A 6,537-nucleotide genomic window follows, 5' to 3' on the forward strand; every position below is an offset into this window, starting at 1 on the left:
CACGCGGCCCTGAGCACTGGCAACCCAAGCTACGTCACTGCTACATGCACTCAGCTGAATGTCTACATGGAGTCTACAAGTGTAGAATTGTACATACGAAAGGCCCTTTCCCTCTGATGGGGAAACCTCACACAGCAGACAACCAACTGAGCTGTGATCCTGCTGCGACTTCTACATATTTGCCTGGATATTTCATAAGAATAGGCATCATGATGTTCTGATGATCCAGAATATAAGAACAGCAACTGGAATTTCTGAAGCATTTTCTGTCTCCAGCCTGTATCAGCTCAGAACATCCTTCCCAATAAGCCACTGGAAGGAAGAGCTTTGAAACGGCAAGCTTCCGCTGTACTCTGAAGAAGGAATAAAGTTGGGGGGTGGGGGGTGGGGGTGGAGACAGGACAAGTTGTAAAACGTTGCAAAGACCTAAAAATCTGGGTATCCAAGGTAATATGCACCCTCTATAAGGCAACAATGCTTCTATTAACCTCATCGCAGAGCTCTGTAAAGCTATTGTCTGTCTGCGGCGGAAGAGAAAAGAACAGAGGTTGAAGGTGGTTGATCCAGAATAGAATGTGAAGGGAGACAAGCTGGAAGAATTAAAATGGAAAGTTTTGATCATGGGGACGATAACAAGTAGCTGCGCCTCCTTAAGTGAATCCGCAGAGAGAGGACTATGAAGGCACTTAATGCGGCAGGTTTGCTTTTAATAAACACACATGGTATTGTCAGGGCAACGTAGCTATAAGTTGTTTCCATCGTATCAGTCATCACCCCCAAAATAAATTAGGTTAATGATGGCTGGCTGACATAAGCCTTGCAGCCATAAAGCTCAAGCTCTCTCCTTAATAGGCAGATGAGGGACTTGTGAGCAGCATGCAGCTCATCTCAATTTTTGACCTCTTGCCTAAACAGAGCCCTTTCTTAAAAGGATGAAGAAAGCAGGGCACTTTGGGACACTGGCTCTGCTTAATGCTAAGATATGATTGAGGTCGTATCTGTAGGCAGTAAAGTATACACACCCCATCAGGTCTCCGAAAAATGATACATCATAAATTCATTTTGCTTTTAATTTAAAAATCTGATTTAAAGAGAGAGTGGGGAAGAAAAGACTGTAGCTTGGATCTCTCGGTGCTTCTTACCTCGGTGCTCATCCTGCTTTATAATAATCAATAACGAATTGATAATCTGGGTTTGAACAAAGCTCGAGCTGGGATCAAGCAATGAGCATTCTCAGAGTTCTCCTAAGAGGTTTATATGTTCACTTTGTATGAGAGTCATAGCCTGGCTTTTTCAAATCCTGCAATTTGCTTCCAAGCATGTATACTTAGAAGTGAATCCCAGTGAGATTTGATGGAACTTACTCCCGAGTAAGTGGGCACAGGCCGCAGTTTTCATTCGCCTATGCTCCTTCGCTTGTGAATGCGCAAAAGCAGTTGCTCACTCCACCAACACCATGTTTAAAATCAGTATACATCCCCAAGAGGATTCTCATTGGACTATTGGATTTTGAGTGGATAATAACAATTTGTTAAAGAAATCACAGGGTATTTCATCAAAGGGTCTGATGTGGTTTTTTAGTTTTCGGGTTTGGCAAACTTCCTTAGTTACTTGTCCTTTAGAACAATTCTCTATTTAATGTGAAACAGCTATCCCATCAAGGCTGCGGTTACGATATGTTGCCACTGTTGTCTATATTCTTTCTGTGTCTGCAGCACATCTGCAGAGGCTGAAGCCCAGGCTAACAACCATGCTTTCTCCCCTGGGTGACTCTACATATTATTTATTATGTTCAATAGGAAAACATCAAACAATTGTTGGTGCTTGGCTTGATCCTGCGTTTCAGTAAGTTCATTTACTATGCTGGTCATAGATTTGTCATACTTTTTCATCACTGTGCAGCAGCATTTAACATCTGAACTAAATATACGTTCGTTAAAATGAAACTTTATATTTATTTTATTTTATGTCCACCACTTATGCTCCAGTTTCAGTAAGTCACTTTTGTTCTTTCTTTTGCCTTCAGCAATGCAGAAGTTCAGTTCCTTCACCGTAATAAAGAGAACCTGCTCAGCACATCATTATTGGATACCATCATGTTTGATTAGGGATGAGTTGATTTTTGGGGGGTGGTTGATCAAAAGATGTCCCTTATGAAGGGGCAGCGATTTTTTTTAAAAAATTTGCCTAATATGCTGCCTTATTGTTTTTTTAAAAATGCTTTTCAATGTTTTGGGGTGGTCTTTATAGTGCAGCGTTCCCCACAAATCACCAAGATTTCTACCCTTTTCACTGGCACTGAATAGCATAATTTCTTTTCAAGAATAGTCTTTGTTAACAAGTTGATTAATTTCTGTTGGGATTTGTTATGTTTTTTAAAAAATTGTCCTGAACCGCAAGCCCAAAGGAGGGCTTGTGGGAGTGATTGGGTTCAGGAATACCAAAGTAGGAAGTCAAAAACGTCAGAGCAATCAGTTCTAGTGCTTTATTAAAGAAAGGTGTAGACTTACAGCAGGCATCCCCAAACTTCGGCCCTCCAGATGTGTTGGACTACAATTCCCATCTTCCCCGACCACTGGTCCTGTTAGCTAGGGATCACGGGAGTTGTAGGCCAAAACATCTGGAGCGCTGCAGTTTGGGGATGCCTGATGTACAGCAAAGCAGCCTGCTAGATCTCCCAGCCTTTACAGATTGGGGGGGGGGGAATGGAAATGACAGCAAGAAAATGGCTTATCTGCTCCCAACACTCATACATTTGTTATACACAAACAGGCCCGGCTCTAGGTGTAGTCCCGGTGGCGCGGGGCGCCAGGGCACCAGGCTGGTGGGGGGGGGCTGCGCGCTGCAAGGGCAGGGGCGCCAGAGCGATCTCCGTGCCTCAGTGCCAGGGCGCCCGACCTGCTCAAGACGGCCCTGTACACAAACAGTATACGACCCTTTGGCCAGGACTTCCCATCGCTTCACTTGACCAGATGAGGACCTAGGTGTCAAATTCCCAAATCTAACAGATAGCTCCCCTTTCTGGGTTCAGAGCCCAGCACCCCAAGCCCACAGATAAGCATAAAATCAAAGGAAGCTAATGAGCTTGGAGCAAAGCAAGGGAATGTAAACATATAGGAGCTCGTGGTAAAATGACTGCCAACTAAGTGTGGGGTTATCATGACTACCAAGATGGCATTTGCAGAGCTTCCGGAACAGTTCACCATTGGTTCAACACAAAAAAATTGTTTTATGTTACCCTAAGAAAGGCAAATGAAGTGGGATGGAGGATCAATGATAATTGTGGTATGGACCATTGACCATGCACTTCAAAATGCAACTGAACCCAGGCAAACATTTTCAACAGCCTTTTCAGGAAATGCTGGAAAACGGAGTCAAAATCAAAATGACGTACGGGTGAGTAGTTTTCATTTATCTCTACCTCCCTTGCCATAGGCACGTCTTCACTTGGCTATTCTGAACACAGTCGCTCCAAGAAATAACTCACAAGCAGCTCTCCGCTTCCGAACATGTGTTTGCCTTTCATTCATCACGGAATAATTAAGCTCCTAAGAACTGATCTACTGTTTGCAGATTATTTAGGAGCAAACAAACAAAAGGGCGAAATTAATCAGATAAATTGTTTGCCGTGAATCATTTTCTCTGCTCAGTTAGATACCAAGGTGTTTGTGTGTCTGATGAGCGAGGTCGTAAATCTGGCTGCAGCCCTCAGCCGGATTTCAGTAACCTCGCTCCACTTTTTTTTTTGGCCGGGGTCATGTTTTGTCAAGCTGAGGTGGGGGTGGGGAAACAGATGCTTTAGCTGCAGTTTGTGCCTGAAATTGCATCCTGTGTGACAAACAGTATGCATGCAGCAGGAGGTCAAATTTTGGATCAGCCGCTAATTATGCCCCTTACGTTGCAAATCAGATGGTACTAGGGGCTAGAACAGAGAAACTGTGGTGCTTTTTTACTGCTGGTCCTTGTGGTGAACCTGCGCAGCTATAGACAAGGCTTTATGTGCTGCACCTCTAGGTTACTACTGTTCATCCAGGCAATCCCTTTATTTGTTCTTAAATAAGCCTCAAATGCCACAGTTTCGTATTCTTCACTGTGCCTGACACCTCACCCTATGGCTGTTTCAGGCCCAGAACTGGCAATCTGGGAACCAGCCCCTGTTTTAAAGCCTGGACCTGTGCCCAGAAATGCTGCGCAAAAGGGAAGCATGGATGAGCACTTGCAGGAGATGCCAACAATATCAGAATCACAGAATCATAGCATTGTCGAGGTGGAAGGGTCATCTAGTCCAACCCCCTGCAATGCTGGCTTTTTTGGTCCAAAGTGAGGCTCGATCCCATGACCCTGAGATTGAGAGTTGTCAGTTTGCATTTCTTAGCACAGAAAGTATTGATCTGATGTGTAGAGATCTTTCCTATTCTTATTCATTCAAGAGGGCTCTGGAAGCTTCTCTGTATGAAAGAAGCTACATGATTGTTTGGGTTATACATTCAGAGAAGCTGAGTACTAGCTGCCTTGAATTGCTTCTCTTATCTCTTCCAATTAAGGTCATGCTGACTATAAATATAGGCCAGAAGGAGCCTAGGTTTTACTTTTCTCTTTTCTATCTCTCTTCCTTCTGGTGTGGCGTTCTGTACATCGTATGTTTAGTGTTAAGGTTTAGTCTTGTTATACGTTTGTAAGTTTTGTAAGTGCTGCAACTGGATTTTTATGGACTGTGCCAATCCTGAATGTACTGGATTAGTGAACATTATGCTTATCTGCCTTCAATAGCAAGTAAAGCTCTGCTGAATGAACTGCAATCGCCTCTGGTCTATTTTTGGAATCTCTACTACTACGTATTTAAGCTTTTCCTCCACACGTATGACAGGTCATGCACCCAGAATGCTTTTTTGCTGCGCTGATGGGTTCCAGAGGCTGAGCAGGGTGCTAGAGGCCCGGCTGTGAGGTGCTGGAGTGTTTGTTGTGAATGAGCGGAGGCGAAAGGCTGTAGGAGGACAAGGAGGACCTGGAGAGTCCCCACCCCCGTGTCTGGACAGAGATGTTGCAGCAGCTGGAGCGGCAATGGTGATTTACGAGCCGGTTGGGAAGCCATTGTGGAAAAGCTTTGCAGCGCTGGAGAAGCTGACCATAGTACCTCCACTGTAAAAACATAGTAAAGGTGGAGGGCATCCAACATACATGAGTGGACACCCAACATACATGAGTCCCTCCATCTTCCTTTCCTCTTGGGGTCTCTCATGTTAACGGCATGCCCAAGCCCTAGAAGCATGGGGAGAGGAACCGCAAGTCCTTCATACTTCCTCTGTCGCTACATCTGCAGAGGAGTCAGAGTGCCCCCAAGTTAAGCATCAAACATGACTTGCATGTCCTTGCAGCAAAATAAACCCTCCTGCATTTCCCAGGTGACATTGCATTCATTTTAGTTTTCCATCTCACAGAGTCAATATAGGGGAAAATCCATAAAGAGTGAAGTAGTCTGAAGATTACATATTCTACGATGAGGGCTTATATACAACTCACGAAACCCTGGAGCAAATTATATATTTACGCTTGTGTTTATATATTGCCATCTCTCTCTCCAAACGTGCGTCCCCTTTTCAATAAATGCACTTTAAACTACCAGTTATAAAACCTATTAAATTGTCATATATTTTAAAATAGCCTGGCTTTCTTTAATTTGAGCTGAGAGCTTGTTGTTAATACACTGGGGTTGTCCTGGGTTGTTAATACACATACAATTAATTACACACACAGTTGGAAAGATCCTGAATAAAGGACTCCCCACTAACAACAAGAGTAAGGGAGAGAGAAAAAACCCCGCTCTGTCTTTTTTTTGCAGGGGACTCCTCTATTAAGAAGGATGTACAGAGAATCAATAAGCAGGTTTGTCTCTTTTCCTTTCCTCCCCCCCCCCCTGGTCTTTTCTGAATAGCTGTAGAACATACACACCTCTGCCATTCTGCAGGCTGCCTGTCTTCATAGCGACAGCTCAGCAGGGATGTTCCAGCCTGTTTGACCTCTGCCAATCTCTTAAACTCATGTAAAAGGCAGCAAATCCCCTATTATGAACATTATTACCAGCAGACTTCTCTCCCCACCTCCCCCTGCCGCAAACATACTGCTCTACATGATTCAGAATGGTTGAGTTCAGTTCCTAATTCTGAGGAGAGGATCAAGTGAGGGAGAACTGAACTCTCTACTTAACTTAGAGCAACTTTCTGGAACAGTCCCCATATTGTAGAGTGTGTCTCGTTCCTGGATTTGTCATTTCATAAATTCATCTACATGTGTAATCCCTTCCTATTATGGAGACAAATTTGCCAGCTCTTCTGCTTTGCAACCGTCGAACTGGAGGAAAATGGATTTCCCTTGGAGAAGATGGCTAAATTGTATTATTTATCCATCTAATCGGTGCGTCAGTACATCTGCGGGTCTATCTATCCTCTGCCTGTGTGCTCTTCTCTTTTCACTCTGTTACTTAATGAAAAAACTCCGCAATGTGGATTTTTGGTAACGATCATTTGCAGCAAAGCTAAT

The sequence above is a fragment of the Zootoca vivipara genome, chromosome 5 (genome assembly GCF_965207765.1).
Source record: "Zootoca vivipara chromosome 5, rZooViv2.hap1.1, whole genome shotgun sequence".
Lineage (NCBI taxonomy): Eukaryota > Metazoa > Chordata > Lepidosauria > Squamata > Lacertidae > Zootoca > Zootoca vivipara.